We start from the raw sequence: 16,249 nt of genomic DNA on the forward strand, positions 1-16,249 counted from the left end.
AAAAAAAAAAAAAAAAAAAAAAAAAAAAAAAAAAAAAAGTTTTGCCTCAGGGCTGGAGAGATGGCTCAGCAGTTAAGAACACTGATTGAACAGAATCCGAGTTCAACTCCCAGCACCCACATGGCAGCTCACCTGTCTGTAACTCCAATTCCAAGTGACCTGGCACCCTCACACAGGCATACATGCAGGCAAAACACCAATGAACATAAAATAAATTTTTTAAAAAATGTTTTGCCTCAGAGGACTGAGAAGACCCCATGTCATCTCACTCTCACGGAGCATCTCCTTGGTGAGAGGCCCCACGCTCGTGTTATAAACAGAGTGCGGGAGAAAGGCTTGCCTGTGCTAGCTCAGCCCACTCAGTCAAATGGCAATCATCAAAAAACAGAACAACAGCAAACACTGGCGAGGATATGGAAAAAGACGGACATTGCTGGTGGAAGATACCCATGGTGCAGCCACTATGGCTATCTGTGGCACTTTCTTACCAAGCTAAAGATAGAACCTCCATATAACCCCACTGTAGCACTACCCAAGGGTCTCCATAGCCTCCTCCAGAGACATTGTGTGTCAGTGTCCACAGCTAGGAAGCAGACTCGGCTAGAGAGTGAGAGGGTGGTACATATGCTCAGTGGGATTTTCTTTAATCGTAAAGAAAGTAAAATTTATGAATTAGAGCTGGAAAAGCTCTGCTTACTGAGGTCATCTCGGCCCAGCAAGACAAAAACATTCCACGTCCTCTCTCGTACGTGGAGCCTAGCTTCAAATGTTTAGGTTTGTGTGTTTAATTTGGAGTGTTGGCTGTGATCAGGAAGCTAGGAAGGGTGCATGAGGAAGGGGGGAAGGGGTCTAAAGGAAGAAGGGAAAGTGGAATGCACATGACATAAAAATGGAGGTGTGGGACACTGGAGTGGAAGGTTTGGGGCAGGAATGGGAAAGAGTAACCAAAACCAAGGGTGTCTGGAGAAGCCTTGGGGAAGCTCACTGCTTTGCAATCTAATTAAAAGTTCAATTTTTTAAAAAGGAATTTGGCCGAGAGTGGTGGCGCACGCCTTTATTCTCAGCACTTGGGAGGCTGAGGAAGGTGAATCTCTGGAGTTTTAGGTCAACCTGGTCTACATAATGAGTTCCAGGACAGCCAGCACTACATAGTGAGACCCTGTCTTTAAACAAACAAACAAACAAGGGTCCTTGAACAGAGGTGCTCCGCATCAGGGGACCCTGTTCCACCTAGAAGACACAGGTTATTAAATGAAAACTGGTCAGAAAGGCCCCAGCTTTCCCCAAATAACACAGCTTACTGCTGGTTTCTCTTGGTTGCCCACTATAACTACATGGTAAAACCCTATTGCTAAAGACACAATGCACTTTGGTTGCAGAACGTGCAGCAACCAAGCCAGAACTGTCACAGAAGCCTTCCATCCTGGCTACTTTCATGGTGCTGGAAGGTGCTATGCAGGTGGTTGGGGGAGTTGCCCCACAGGCAGATTCTCTGTCCTACAAGATTGATCTCCGGGCAAGTTGTGCATACTTGCGCATACTGGCATGATCTGACTTGAGGTCTGCTACATGGGAGGAAATTCATGATCAATAATGTGAGCGTGGTCGAAATCCCATGGCTACACAGGGAAGAATCTACTGTTATTGTTTTGCTAAAGGGACATGTTTTCAAACTGCCTTCTAGATATCTATGTTCATATCAACAGATTTAATAATGCTACGCTCAACCTTGGACAGAGTTGAAACAGTCAATGAAGAGATTCATGACTGCTCCAAGTGCAGAGGCTGCTGAGTATTCTGCTCTAAATAGGACATCACTGTCAACTCCCCCTCTAAGGTTCGGAGCACAGGGAGGAAGAGGAGGCAGAAGAATGTAAAATCTAGAGGATGGCAAGAAGCGCTGTCTTCGGGTCATGTCATGGCCGAACTCATGGAAGCGATGTTACCTGCATCACACCAAACCGATCAACATTCTAGGGTGGATGGGAGAGGGGCCCACGAGGCTCCATTCCTATCTGAGGAGCTCCCGGAAATTGATGGTTGCTAGGAGAGAGTGTGTGGCCACCGGTGCGTTGCCCCTGTTCTGAGGATAGTTCCATACCCGTGCACATGCAGGCAATACTAACTGGACTCCGTGAGTTATTAAGAAGATGAGCCCAGGTAGTGGTGGCACACACCTTTAATGCTAGCACTCAGGAGGCAGAGGCAGGCAGTCCTTTGAGTTCAAGGCCAGCCTGGTCAAAAGTGAATTCTGTGACAACCAGGGCTATACATAGACACTCTATCTGAAATTCCCCCCAAAAAGGAAAGGGGAAGTATTGAAGAGGGGTGTCCATGGAGAAAGGCAGGGAGAATTTGTGGTGGATATGATCTAGAACCATTATACACACACACACATACACACACATATATATTATATATAGAGAGAGAGAATTGCCAAAGAGTAATTGTAAAATATTCTAAAAATAACCAGCAGTCAAACAAATAGGCAGAACGAAGGGCCTCTTCACTGTTTTCCAGAATAGATGATCATTTTGATTTTGTGATCATCAGGGCTAAAAACACCACTTCACATTAATAAGGAATAAAAATAGCAGAAGTATGTTTAGGGCCACTTTTAGAAATTGTTAGAAATTCTATTCTAATCCGAAGCCAAACTCATTTAATGATTCTTTTATGAGACTCAAATCATCATCTCACACAACAATTCACAAAAATCAAACATTCTAATACCATACAATCCAAAGATAAACTAATATGTTACCTTATAAAGAATGACAGTAGCAAAATATTAAAAATCTTTGTTTCTCTTAATTAGCCAGCACTTGGAAGGCAGAGGCAGGTGGGTCTTAGTCCGGAACTTTTGACTGCCATCAAATGTCTTTAAACCTGCACTCAGTTATGCAACCCTTACTGGGATTGTGACCCACAGATGAAAAGGTTGTACAGCGCAGAATCTCTCAGATCTGTGATGAAGTAAACGCCATGAACTGAATTCCTGTGGATCCTTCCTCAGGGCAGTGTGTATCCTGGGCATTGACTCTGTGGGCCCTCGGACAGACTGAAATGACGTCTGGAATCTGTGGCTGGGTCAGAGCTGCCTCAGTTGGCCACTTACCAAAACTGCATTTGCACACCTGCCCTGTGATCTTCTTCTGTAGAGTGGAAATGATAGAACCCGCCCAAGATGCGACGGACAGATGATAGAACCCGCACAAGATGCGACGGACAGATGATAGAACCCGCACAAGATGCGACAGACAGATGATAGAACCCGCACAAGATGCGACGGACAGATGATAGAACCCGCACAAGATGCGACGGACAGATGATAGAACCCGCACAAGATGCGACGGACAGATGATAGAACCCGCACAAGATGCGACGGACAGATGATAGAACCCGCACAAGATGCGACGGACAGATGATAGAACCCGCACAAGATGCGACGGACAGATGATAGAACCCGCACAAGATGCGACGGACAGATGATAGAACCCGCACAAGATGCGACGGACAGATGATAGAACCCGCACAAGATGCGACGGACAGATGATAGAACCCGCACAAGATGCGACGGACAGATGATAGAACCCGCACAAGATGCGACGGACAGATGATAGAACCCGCACAAGATGCGACGGACAGATGATAGAACCCGCACAAGATGCGACGGACAGATGATAGAACCCGCACAAGATGCGACGGACAGATGATAGAACCCGCCCAAGATGCGGTGGACAGATGATAGAACCCGCACAAGATGCAGTGGACAGATGATAGAACCCGCACAAGATGCAGTGGACAGATGATAGTACCCACCCAAGATGTGATGGACAAAGTTAAGAAAGCATGCCAGTCAGTGATGGCATGCGCCTTTAATCCCAGCACTTAAGACGGACCGATCTCTGAGTCTGAGGCCAGCATTGCCTGCAGAGTGACTTCCAGGACAGACACGGCTACACCAGGAAACCGTGAAAAGACAAAACAAATGATGTCGGGGGAACAAAGACACTTTATCATCCACACGCCTGTGCTCTTTCTCAGAGGTTTGTGTCTGTTTTAGAAGTGTACTTAGTGAGCCAGGCGTGGAGTGCATGCCTTTAATCCCAACGCTTAGGAGGTAGGGGCAGGTAGATCAAGGCATGCCTGGTCTACAAAGAGTTCCGGGACAGCAAGGGCTATTACACATTGATACCCTGTCTCAAAAAAACACACACACACAAAAAATCTATTTAGTGCCTCCCAATATGACCCGATGTGAAAGGCAGATCACTCCATGAGACATTCCTTTCAAAAAACTTGAATCACTTGGCTGGAGAGATGGTTCAGTGGATAAGAGCACTGGCTATTCATCCAGAGAACCCAGGTTCAATTCCCAACACCCACATGGCATCTCACAACTGTCTGTAGCTCCTGTTCCAAGGGTCCTGACACACTTACACAGACAGGTATGAAGGCAAAATATCAGTACACATAAAATAAAAAATAAATTAATAAAAATTAGCACATTTGTTAAAAATAAAACAAACAAAGAAACCTGAACCAGAATCTACACAATAGCCTTTATTTAACGTTCAGCAGAAAATATGGAAGTTGGAAAAATATATTAAATGACAGTATGAGTTGGCAACAAAAATTTAGACTGTAGATCATATCCAGAGTCCATCCAGGCTCTCAAAAATACAAATGGCATGAAATAAAGAGGGAAGGGACTATAAAGAATAAAATCTAAGAAATATACTGGAGAGATGGCTCAATGGTTAAGAGTACCTGCTGTTCTTTCAGAGGTCCCAGGTTTGGTTCCCAGTGTCCACATCAGGTGGCTCACAGCCATCTGAAACTCCATATCCAGGGGCTCTGGCTCCCTCTTCTGGCCTCCCTGGGCACTGCACTCATATAGCACATACACTCCGGCCCACACATATACAACAACAACAACAACAAAATTAAATAATAAAATAAATCTTTTTTCAAAAAGAAATATAATACAAAAGATGTGTTTTAACAATCAAGCTGATTATCAATTTCAATGCTCGGCATGGAGTGGTCTATTATCCTGCAATTATCTTGCAGAAGTATATCCGAAGAATTGAAAGCAGAAAACTCAAACATACTTGGATATCAATGTTTATAGTGATTTTACATTTAAGATTCAAATTTTAAAAACCCACCAAATATCCATCAAGAGGAAAAGTCCTTAAATAAAATAGGGATATACATATAATAGGATATTACTGGACCTTTAAAAAGGTAATGAAGCCAGATATGGTGGCTCATGTCCATAATCTTCAGCATTTGGGAGGCAGAAGCAGGAAGATTGTTCAAGTCTAGCTACCCAAAAAGCACCCACTTAAACTGCTGCCAGTTTCACGAGACAGTGGTGGCGCACATCTTTAATCCCAGCTCTTAGGAGGCAGAGGCAGGCAGATCTCCATAAGTTCATGGCCAGCCTGGTCTACAGAGTTAGTTTCAGGACAGTCAAGGCTACCCAGAGAAACACTGTCCTGAGAGAGAGAGAGAGAAAAAAAAAACAAAACTGCTACCAGTTCAAGATTTGCTTATGTCTGGGACATTTTCACAAGTGATTAAATGAGAAGATGTATAAATTCTAGAAAAAAATTGCTAGCGAAGTAGGATGGTCTTGTCTTTAAGAAGCTCCTCCACCCCCAAACGCCTCCCTTCTCACTAAACATTGGTCAACTTGCAGCCAAGTTCCCTCGGCAACCAAAACTAATGCATGTTTTTGTAAACCATGAAGGTAACCACAGCTATAGAGGAGGAGAACATATGGCTTCCAGCGGCTATAATCTGACCTCGGCTTCTCCTACTGCCCAGCAGTGGAATATCACACTCCCTCTGACCTCAGCCACCTCTCAGAACCTTGGGTGCTCTCTGTTCCCTGAAGGCTCTTCACTGTCCTCAGTGAGCCTCTCTGGGTGTCCAAACTCTGTTCCCTGTTAGACTAGCTGAAGTCACTCATCTCCTGTCCGCCAAGGGCAAGTCTCTCTCACAGAGATGGTACCTGGTGTGGTTTAATCGGCACAGATTCAGCCCATCAATTCTGTTCCTTTAGTGAACCCTAATGTAGACCTTATGTTCTCAACAAAGAATTTTTTAAAATATTTATTTATGGGGCTGGAGAGATGGCTCAGTGGTTAAGAGCATTGCCAGCTCTTCCAAAGGTCCTGAGTTCAATTCCCAGCAACCACATGGTGGCTCACAACCATCTGAAATGAGATCTGATGCCCTCTTCTGGCCTGCAGGAAAACACACAGACAGAATATTGTATACATAATAAATAAATAAAATATTTTAAAAAAATATTTATTTATTATATGTACTACATTCTGCCTCCATGTATGCTGACACACCAGAAGAGGATGCCAGATCTCATTATAGACCAACCATGTGGTTGCTGGGAATTGAACTCACGACCTGTGGAAGAACAGTCAGTCCTCTTAACCACTGAGCCATCTCTCCAGCCCCCAAAGATTTTTTTTTGGTTTGGCTCAGGTTTACTGTTTATTTGAATTTCTAATCAAATTTTCTACTTTAATTAAGAAACATGGTCTGTCAGTCAGGAGTGGTGGCACACCTCTGTAACCCCAACACTCAGGAGGCTGATGCAGGAGGATCACAGAGCTGAGACCAGGCTGACTGTGTACAAGACCCTGTCTGTCTACAGAACAAAATGGAAACACGGCTCACCAAAAATGCCACAGAAAGTTTTGAAGTAAACTATAGTACATTAATATTCAGAGAGAAAGAGACTATTAGGACGAAAATTAAAGGCAAATGAGGATTAAATCACTCTGCATCACAGTCTTAATTTTATTAAATAACTAACTTCCATTTTTCTTCATCCTATGCAACCCGGCATTTCAGAATCTCTTTTCTAATGATGGATCATCAAATGTGTGCCCAGATAGAAGTATCCTATTGCTTCCTCCCCACCCCCCTCCCCACCCTCCATCCCCCCTCCCCCAACTCCCCACCCCCATCCCAGGCAGGTGAGGGCAATCAAACAGCAACTTCTGAAACTCCTTACTTCAGGCAGCACCTTGGTTGGATCCTTTAAAAAAAAAAAAAAAAAAAAAAGGCTCCTTTGCAATGATGTCAGCCTCTTTCTTTAAAAAAAAAAAATCAAAAACTCACGAAAAACACAGTTGATGTGAATCAGATGTCTAGATGGCAGAGCGCCCACTAAGCCAGGCAAGTGCACAGATGTGCGGGACACGCATTCCTCCCTTGGAACTGTGGAAGGTAAATAGTCTATCCTTGGGGACAGCCCTGCCTAGAAGCCTGGTGGCGAGGTCCCCATTCCCTACCTCACTGCCCTTTTGCCACGCTCCCTGCTCCCTGTCTTCAAACCAGCACGGAGTCAACTAGCAGATTCTACTGTAGTGAGTGGCCACAACCAGTCTGTCCGCAGCAGTTTTGAAACTCCCATCTTCCAGGTTCAGAAGGAAAAGTGACTAACAAATTCCAGGAACCAGCCAGCAGGTGCAGTTATGTTTTCACCAAAGAGAGGAGGGGTGGCTCTTAAAGTAAATCTCATTGAGATTTCCGGGAACCTCCAAGGGGAAGGGGGGTGACCAGAAAGGGGGTGGATATCGGGCCTCACTCAGGTAGGCTCCCCACTTCCCTGGGAAGGCAAACTATTCCAGCTGCTACAGACCCCGGGGAAAAAATAAGACATCTTTCGTCCTTCAACATCTGGGGTGTGTCCTTTCAGGATGTGTTGCCCAGGTGCTTTCTGCCCCATCATTCCTTTCTTCACTTTCTTCCATGGTAACTTCGTTGCTCATTTTCCAGGTGCTCAGGTATCTGTAGCACTCACCGAAAATGTCAAACAGCAGCCTGAGTTGTCTGCCAGGCTGGAGACCCCTGCGTTGTCTGCCAGCCTGGAGACCCCTTCATCCTCTTCAGGCTTCCTGTGACATTTTGGCCTCTAGTGTGTGCTTGTATTATATATAATCTTTTCATCATAGAGATCTCATGGGAGATTTTCCTTTCTTTCTGGATTTTTTTTGGGGGTGGGGGAGGGTTGTTTTGAGGCAGAGTCCCACTACGTACTCTTGGCTGGCCTGGAACTTGCTATGTAGACCAGGCTGGTCTCAAGTTCACAAGTACCCACCTGCCTCTGCCTCCGTAGTGCTGGAATTAAAGGCACTGACCACCATGCTCTCTGGCTTTGAATTCGTCATCCTCCTGCCTCAGCTTCCTGGCTGCTGGCATTAAAGCTCGTTCCGCCACACTTGGCCAGGCTCTCCTTTTTACTGGCATACCCAGCAGCCCACCCTGCCACTGCAGCTGCCAGCTTCCCATCTATCCTATCTTCCAACAGCACCATGTCCTCTCTACATAGCCTGCTGTATTATTAGTATACTTCACTTACCACATTTATGATAGTCATTGCTATATAGTTCAAGTCAGAAATGTCTCCCTTATATTTTAAACCACTATTGGAAGGTGCTGAAGCCTTTAGGAGGCAGGGCCTAGGAAGAAGTCATCAGGGTTGTGCCCTTATAGGAGATATTGGGACCCCACCCTCTGTGTGTCCCTGTCTTTGCTTTCTGACTGCTCCAAGAGAGCCAGCCTCCTCTCCCATACACTACCACTATGAGGCACTGCCATCATGAGGCACAAGGCAACAAGACCAAGTGATCATGGGCTGAAACCATAGCCAAAATAAACGGATCCTTGTTTTAAGTAGATTATCTCAGCTATTTTGTTATAAAAAATGGAACTGCTGGACAGTGGTGGTGCCCACCTTTAATCCCAGCACTCAGGAGGCAGAGGCAGGTGGACCTCTATGAGTTTGAGGTCAGCCTGGTCTACAGAGCGAGGTCCAGGACAGTCAAGGATACACAGAGAAACCATATCTCGGGAAAAAAAAAGCAAAACATTAAAGATTGGAAAAATAAAAATGGAAAGCTAACATATTTATTGGCCATCGTCTCTCACTAAGTTATAAGTTCTATATGAGGGCTGGACATGGTATCACTTGCCTGTAATCCTAACACTTAGAAAGCTAAGACAGTTCCCACACACACACACACTTTCGGGTCTGCAGGGGACACAATCAACCAGGAACCTCTGGCACCGGGAATCAGGCACCATCGGACCAAGTACTGACTGGAGTCTCTAGGCCCGGACACCGGAGAGGGGAAAGCTCCACACCATCCCTTACGGCTCGAGCGGGCAGTACTCAGCCAAGGGCCACCTATGACCCTACCAAAAGCCCCGGTGCTGAGCAGTTGGCTATCACTATGTGAGAGAGTACAGAGTCGGGAGGTGGTGTGTGGGCCGGGGAGAGAGGTAAAGGTGAGAAACGACCTGACATGAATGGCCAGAGGGCCACCAGAGTCCAGGGAGATGTCTGGGCTATGACCAAGGTCCTGGCCTTGATCTGGGGTCCTGGAACAGGGGAGGGGCCTGTGTTGATGTCTGATCATTCCTGTCACTGGTGGCTGTGCCAGGGTCTGTGATCTGGGCCACCACCTAGGGTCACATTGGTCTCCAAGGGCCACACTGCCATGGGGGCCATGCTAATCTGGGTGGCCTGCATGGCCACCTGGGGTCATGGTGACAACCTGGCCCCAGCTACTGGTGGAGACCATGTCTGGGTCCATGATCCTGCTGCAGCTGGGGTCTGCGGTGATGTCTATGGCCTGTGTTAGCACAGGGGTCATTGGAACTCTGTTGTACTGAGCTGAGCTGGCCTTCACTGGCCCTGGGTTGACCTGCCCTGCCCCTTGCTGGATACTGCAGTAGATGCGCTGGCCCTGCCCCTCAGGGGAGATCTCACCCCTACACACAGGAAAGATGACCCTACCCTCACCATAGGTGTGCACCTTACCTGGGAAGCACAATAGAGCTGCAGTCGGGAGGCAGGTGAATTGACCCCCCAGGACATGAGAGCAGAAGAGCTGAACTGCACCCATGTGATGTGATGTGATGGCATGGGTGAGAGAAAGATGTCTTCTCCCCCTCACCCATCACCACCTGCAGCAGGTGAGAGGGCTGGCCCTGGGCTCACAGAGTGGGAGAGCTAGCTCTGACCCTCCCCAGCTGCAAGGCATGAGACAGCAGCCTCTGCTTCCCATCTGGGCAGCACACCAGAGCTGACCCTGTTGCTGGAGTCGCAGGTGCACCAGCCCTGAGCTTGTGAAAGCAGAGTTGACCCCCCCTCCGCATTCCCCCTACAGCAATCTGTAGAGAGAAGTCCCCCTGCACCTTGCCTGGGCAAAACAGTAGAGCTGGCCCTGGCGATATGAGTGAGGGGACCCAATCTGAGGTTCCGAGGGCGAAAGCACTGGCCCCGTTCCTTGCTATAAGCTGAGTTGGGTGAGCAAGTCGAGGCAGTGCTGGAGAGCTCATCTAGGTGGTGACGATGAGGGAAAGTTGGCCAGCCGACCAACCTAGCTACCACCCAGGCCCAGACCCAGGACTGTGGGGTGGCCCATCCAACATCCACCGAATCTCTGGAGAGTTGTAACATGTGAAGGACATGAATCTACAGATCCAAACAGCAGGACAACAACAGGATATCCAAGAGGATCCCCAGGGAGAGCCCATCATCAGTGATGTACCGGAAACCAGAGGCCTGAGCCAGACCAATGGCTCATGATATTGAACACTTGCAAGTGAAGACGAGCAAACTAAAGGGTAAACTGTGTCTCAACAGCCACACTGCAGCTTCCGTGACAAGATTCTCCTCTCTTCTGCTTTGTTTGTTTGGTTGGTTGGTTGGTTGGTTGGTTGGTTGGTTGGTTTGGTCTGGCTTTGGTTTGGCTTCTGGTTTTTCTTTTAAATTTGATTTTGTTTGGTTTGGGAGAGATTGCAACGGCAGAGGGTGGATTCGAGGGGACGGAGAGATGAGTAGGATCGGAATGCATGATGTGAAATCCACAAAGAATCCATAAAAGTAAAAAAAAAGAAAGAAAGACAGCTAAGACAGAGTTAGGACTAAATAGAGAGACACTTTCTTAAAGTAGAAAGGAAGGAAAAGAGGCAGGGGAAGAAGGGAAGGAGGGAGGGGGGAGGAGGGAAGGAAGCTAAGACAGAATTAATAATGACAAGTTCAAGACCAGCCTGGGATACAGAAAAATCCTATCCCAGATATTCCACATGGGCAGGATAGATGTCATTGCTGCTTTTTGTTTCTTCAATTTAATTCACTTTTTACTCTCCAGCACCTAAGAAACTGCATGGCAGAAGATGCTCAGTGGATGTTAGTTGTAGGGCTAGAGAGGTGGCTCAGCAATTAGAGCACTTCCTACTCTTGCAGAGGACCTGGGTTCAATTTCCAGCACCCAGGCTGGGAGGCCACAACTGCCTGTAACTCCATCCCCAGGGGATGGGTGGTACCATAAGTGAGAATGGCCCCTACAAACTCATATTTGTAAATACGTGGACCCCAGTTGGTGGGACTGTATAGGAAGGATTAGGAGGTGTGGTCTTGTTGGAGGAGGTGTGTCACTGGGGACAGGCTTCGCAGTTTCAACAATGTGAGCTCTCAGTTGTTCTGTTACCCCGTCTTCACTCCACCAATGTGGATCCTAACCCTCTGGAGCTGTAACCCAATTAAACACAGTCTTTTACAAGTTGCCTTGGTCATGGTGTTTTATCATAGCAATGGGTAAGTAACTAATTCAGGATCTGACATTCTCTTCTGGCCTTCATGAGCACCTGCACACATATGTACATATACACATGGAGATACATACACATAAATAAGGTACTTTAAAATAAATAGATAAATAGACTCATATGAGTTGTTGCGGGGGGGGGGGGGGGCTCCATGAGAACCTGGTGGTGGGGCAGCTCTTGCTGACAGTGCAAAGCCAGGTCTGTCTGCATCTCTGCTGCTCATGGTAAGCAGACCCCGACTCGCAGCAGCTTGTTCACAGTGCAGAATCCCAGGCCTTCTGAATCAACAGCCTTCCAGACACACGGTGAAGTCTGTGAAGCATCATAATGCAAACAGCTTGGACTCGCACCTTCCCGTTCTCAGGTAAATAGCGTCCTCTGCTCTGACCTCAACTACTGTGTCTCCCTAGAGCAGGCCCAGATGCCCAGGATAGAGTAGTGGGAAGAAACCGTGCCCGGAGTATCAGTTTGCATATTTTGTGTGTAGGCCTTTAGAAGTGATAAATGATAACTTGAGATATGGTAAATCCTTTCAGCTCTTCTTCCCGACCTCCTTTCTCTGCGGCCTCCTGGCCCCTGGCCCAACTCCCCCTTCAGTATAAGGAGTATAACGTCTCTTTTACAGCCAGAGTAGAAGGTAGAAAACACAAAAGAAAATTTGTTTGTTTTTGTGAGACAGGGCCTCACTATATAACTTGCTAGGTAGACCAAGCTGGCCTTGAACTCACAAAGGTTCTCCTCTGCCTACAGGGTGCTGGATTAGGATGTGTGCCGCCATGCCTGACGGGAGGTTTGAATTTTAAAGGGTAAGTTCCTGACTTCCTATGTTCACATAGGACAGATTGCCCTGGATTCTCTCCCCTTCTTCCAGGGTTGGAACTTCCTATGTTTGGAGGTCGGCACCACAGCAGCAGCCAGCTGCAAATGCCGTTTCCAGAGTGTTCTTGCCGCATGTGTGGAAAACCACAGCCACCTGCTCCTGATTCGTGCGTTTTCCCTCGGCCATGCTAGACTCCTGAGGCCTACCAGCTGTTGGGTCGGGAGAGCATGTACTTGGCAGGGCTTCTTCCCAGTCCCCACACAGGAGCCCTTCTTCCCCCGCCTTGAGGGCACCATGCCAGGATCATCAGACAGTTCCCCTTGCTTGGCACCTGCTGCCTTCATGTGTGTTCTGCTTATTCCTCTGCACACGTGAGTGCTGGAGTCTCTGCCGCTGAGCAAAGCGGGGACCTCCACAAGGCATGGGGCCTTCAAAGCAGGAAGAGAAACCCCAGGGTCTCACAGTAAGTGAGAATGAGCCTGGTTGGCCAAGGCGAGTAGACCAGAAGAAACTGGGTGTCCCACAGCAGCCTGCTCCAGCCTCTCCCCTCGAAGAACAAAGGCTCATGGTTCCTTCAGCCACTTCTGCTCAGTCAGCTGAAGGGCTGAACCTCCACTGGTGGACTCCAGTCAATTTACTACAAGGTGCAAACCTGAAAGCCAACTGCTGAGTGCTTTTTTTTCCAGCTTGGGGGTTTTGTGCCTCACTCACCAGGTGTTACAAGGCAAATGTCATATTTCTCAAAATGCAATTGACAGCCACCTCACAAGTGAGGCCTAAGAAGGACAAGGACTGAGAGGAGTGAGGTCGGACAACTAAACATTTTAGCTAAGCACTGATTTTTAAAAAGTTTAAACTTCAGTAGTAGTACACTACGTGCATGCGCGCGCGCGCGCGTGTGTGTGTGTGTGTGTGTGTGTGTGTGTGTGTGTGTGTGTGTCGGGGAGCATAAGTGTGCCATGAGGAGAAGCCAGAGGACAACTTTATGGAGTGAGTTCTCTTCCACTGTGTGGGTCCTAGGGACAGAAGTCAGGCTTGCCGTATAATACACTTACATGAACGTGCCCTTATGTAGCCCTATACAATAATTAAAAAACAAAAAAATGGCCACAAAAAAAAAAAAAAAGAAGTCAGGCTTGCATGACAAGTGCCTTTACCTGCTGAGTCATCTTGTTAGCCCCAAAACCCACGGCTTTTTTTTTCTTTGCTGAATAGCTGTTATTGTGATTTGGAGTAACAGGTGACTTTTTCTTGCTTACATATTTGTGTTTATAATTATTTTATATATTTTATAATTGCTACATTATTATAATTATCCACAACAATTTTTGTTTTGTTTTTCGAGACAGGGTTTCTCTTTGTAGCCTTGGCTATCCTAGAACTCACTCTGTAGACCAAGCTGGTCTCAAACTCAGAGATCTGTCTGCCTCTGCCTCCTGAGTGCTGGGATTAAAGGCGTGCGCCACACTGCCCAACTCACAACGATTTTTTTTTCAGGAGGAAGAGTGTAAATGAAGTTCCTACAAATTGTACAGTGAAGTCGTTTACGTTGGGGGAAATCCTAGGAGCCAGCACATCCAGAGGGCAATGGATGAGCTTCGGCCTGGGAGAACCACCTTCGTGTTCAGGGAGATAGGGAGGTATACATAGTGAGTTATTCTTATGAGGAGAGAAAACAGCCCTGGTGCCTGCTTGGTGCATGAAAACATCAGAGACAACCACTTGATGGGGGACTCAATCCAGAGCACTCCTTCCTGTCTCTGTCCTTGTGTCACGAGCGGCGCTTCTGTGTTCTTACTGTTCTTCTTTACTCAGACAAAGTCAACATTAGCCCAGACTGCCCTGAACCCTCTACGTACCCAAGAACAGCCTCAAGTGCCTCATCCTCCTGCCTCAACCCCCAGTGCTGGGATTACAGACCTGTACCCCATGACTGGCTTGCCTTCGCTTTTTTCTACTTCTCATTGTTTTTATAAAAGACTAAAGAGCAAGACACCACTGAACAATTATTCTGAAACATGTTGAAAACAAACCAACCAGACTTTGCGGTGGCTGTGTATCTGTCTTCAAAGTAGAGAGGTGGACCTAGGCTCCCCATTCCAGGGGACCTCTGGACCCCTATAAGCCCTCCCATGTTGACGGACACTTTCAGACACCCATAGCTATGGTTTAAAAATGACCCTTCTTAAGTCACTGCCGTAAATGACTCGCAGACATTGCTCTAGTGACTTGGCCACAGCCCCACCATAACGAACTCCCAGAATTGGCGGCTGTTTGTGGTCTGATATGCCAAAACCTGGATTCTGTGTATAAAAGCTACATAAAGAATGTCACTAGTAGTTCAAATGGAACATGGCAAAGTAGAACACACACGAGTAGTTCAAAGCCACTTCATCTGTCCTAGCAGCCTGTGTATCCCGAGAGTGTGGCAGGTCTGCCTGGTCCCGCGCTTCGAGGCTACATGTTGTAGTAGTGAGTGTTTATAGAAAATGAGACACAGCCCAAGAAAATCACATCCCCATGGTTTCTGTTGTTTTATGCTTCTTGTTCTTTTGGGTTTTGTGGGAAGTTTTTTTGCTTTGTTTTATTTTTTTGGTTGTTTTGTTGTTGTTGCTTTTAGCTTGGGTTCCTTAGAAAAAGAAAGGACCCTGACGTCACGCTGCTTACAAGGGAGTCCATGGAGTGCCCTCTTGAGGTCTCTGGATGTCAAGACTTTGAAGAGACCCACACACAGAGCTGGGCTTCTTAGGTCCCTATCCCACTTCCCGAGGGCTTAGGAAAGAACCTAGAACTGCCTGGTTTGGCTGAAATGCAGTCTAGGATGGGAATGTTATTCTAGAGGCTTCTGTGTAGAGAGAACGGCCCTGCCTGCATCCATTCTGTTGACACATTTGCTCAGCTGGCATCCTGGGGCCTGTTCTGAAGCCCTCTGGGTCTCGAAAACTAAAAATGGTAGCATGGACCCTGCCTCCTGCAGCCCCAAGCTGCCCTACGGGTCATTCTCACCTAACTCCCAGCATGGTGGGCACAACCATATCTTCCATCATGCACAGCTTGTGCCGCATCCTTTCGCCGTCTCATCTCTGTCTAGCCCTCATGATCCTCCTACCGCAACAGCAAGAATCTGGACCAGGCCAGCTACCCCATCATCCTCAACAGATGTCCCCTCCACAGACATCCTGCCAAATGCAACAGAAGCCTACCCTTCTCTTGCATCTTTCCTGCCTCATTCCAGCCAAGCTCCAGAAAGCCCACTGCAACTAGAGCGCCTTTTCTAACAAGTACTTGGCAGGCACCGGGCTGGACAGTGGAAGTGCTACGTTTGCCTCCTCTCAGGGAGATGCCTGGCTTACACAAAGGAAGCAGGGTACATTGAAGAGAATTACCTCAGGGAAATAGCTGCAAGACTAGAACTTGTTGCTTTGGAGGACTAAGACTGTGACTGTTAGCTGCACTTTCAGCAGGCCTAACAGTAGCAGCTGTGACTTCTCCCTCCCCACACCCTACCAGGTTGACCCTGCATGTGTCAACACATGTGTCTGATCCCTAGCATCTTACCCTTGTTTCTCTAGGGGCCTGATGAAGTATCCTGTTCCTGGTGGCCCGGATGACAGGACATGAGAAAAGGTAAAGGAAGGAAGGGGTCTCGCGTTGTTCCACCAACACAGCACTTTATCTCGAGATGAGCTTGGTTTTAGCTAGATCGGGGCTGATCTCAGTCCACTCTGATCTGGGCTTGCCCTTGAACTGGTCAGGAGACAACTGTTTTCA

The sequence above is a fragment of the Alexandromys fortis genome, unplaced genomic scaffold, assembly GCF_014885135.2.
Source record: "Alexandromys fortis isolate MF-2015 unplaced genomic scaffold, M_Fortis_MF-2015_v1.1 scaffold_56, whole genome shotgun sequence".
Classification (NCBI taxonomy): Eukaryota; Metazoa; Chordata; class Mammalia; order Rodentia; family Cricetidae; genus Alexandromys; species Alexandromys fortis.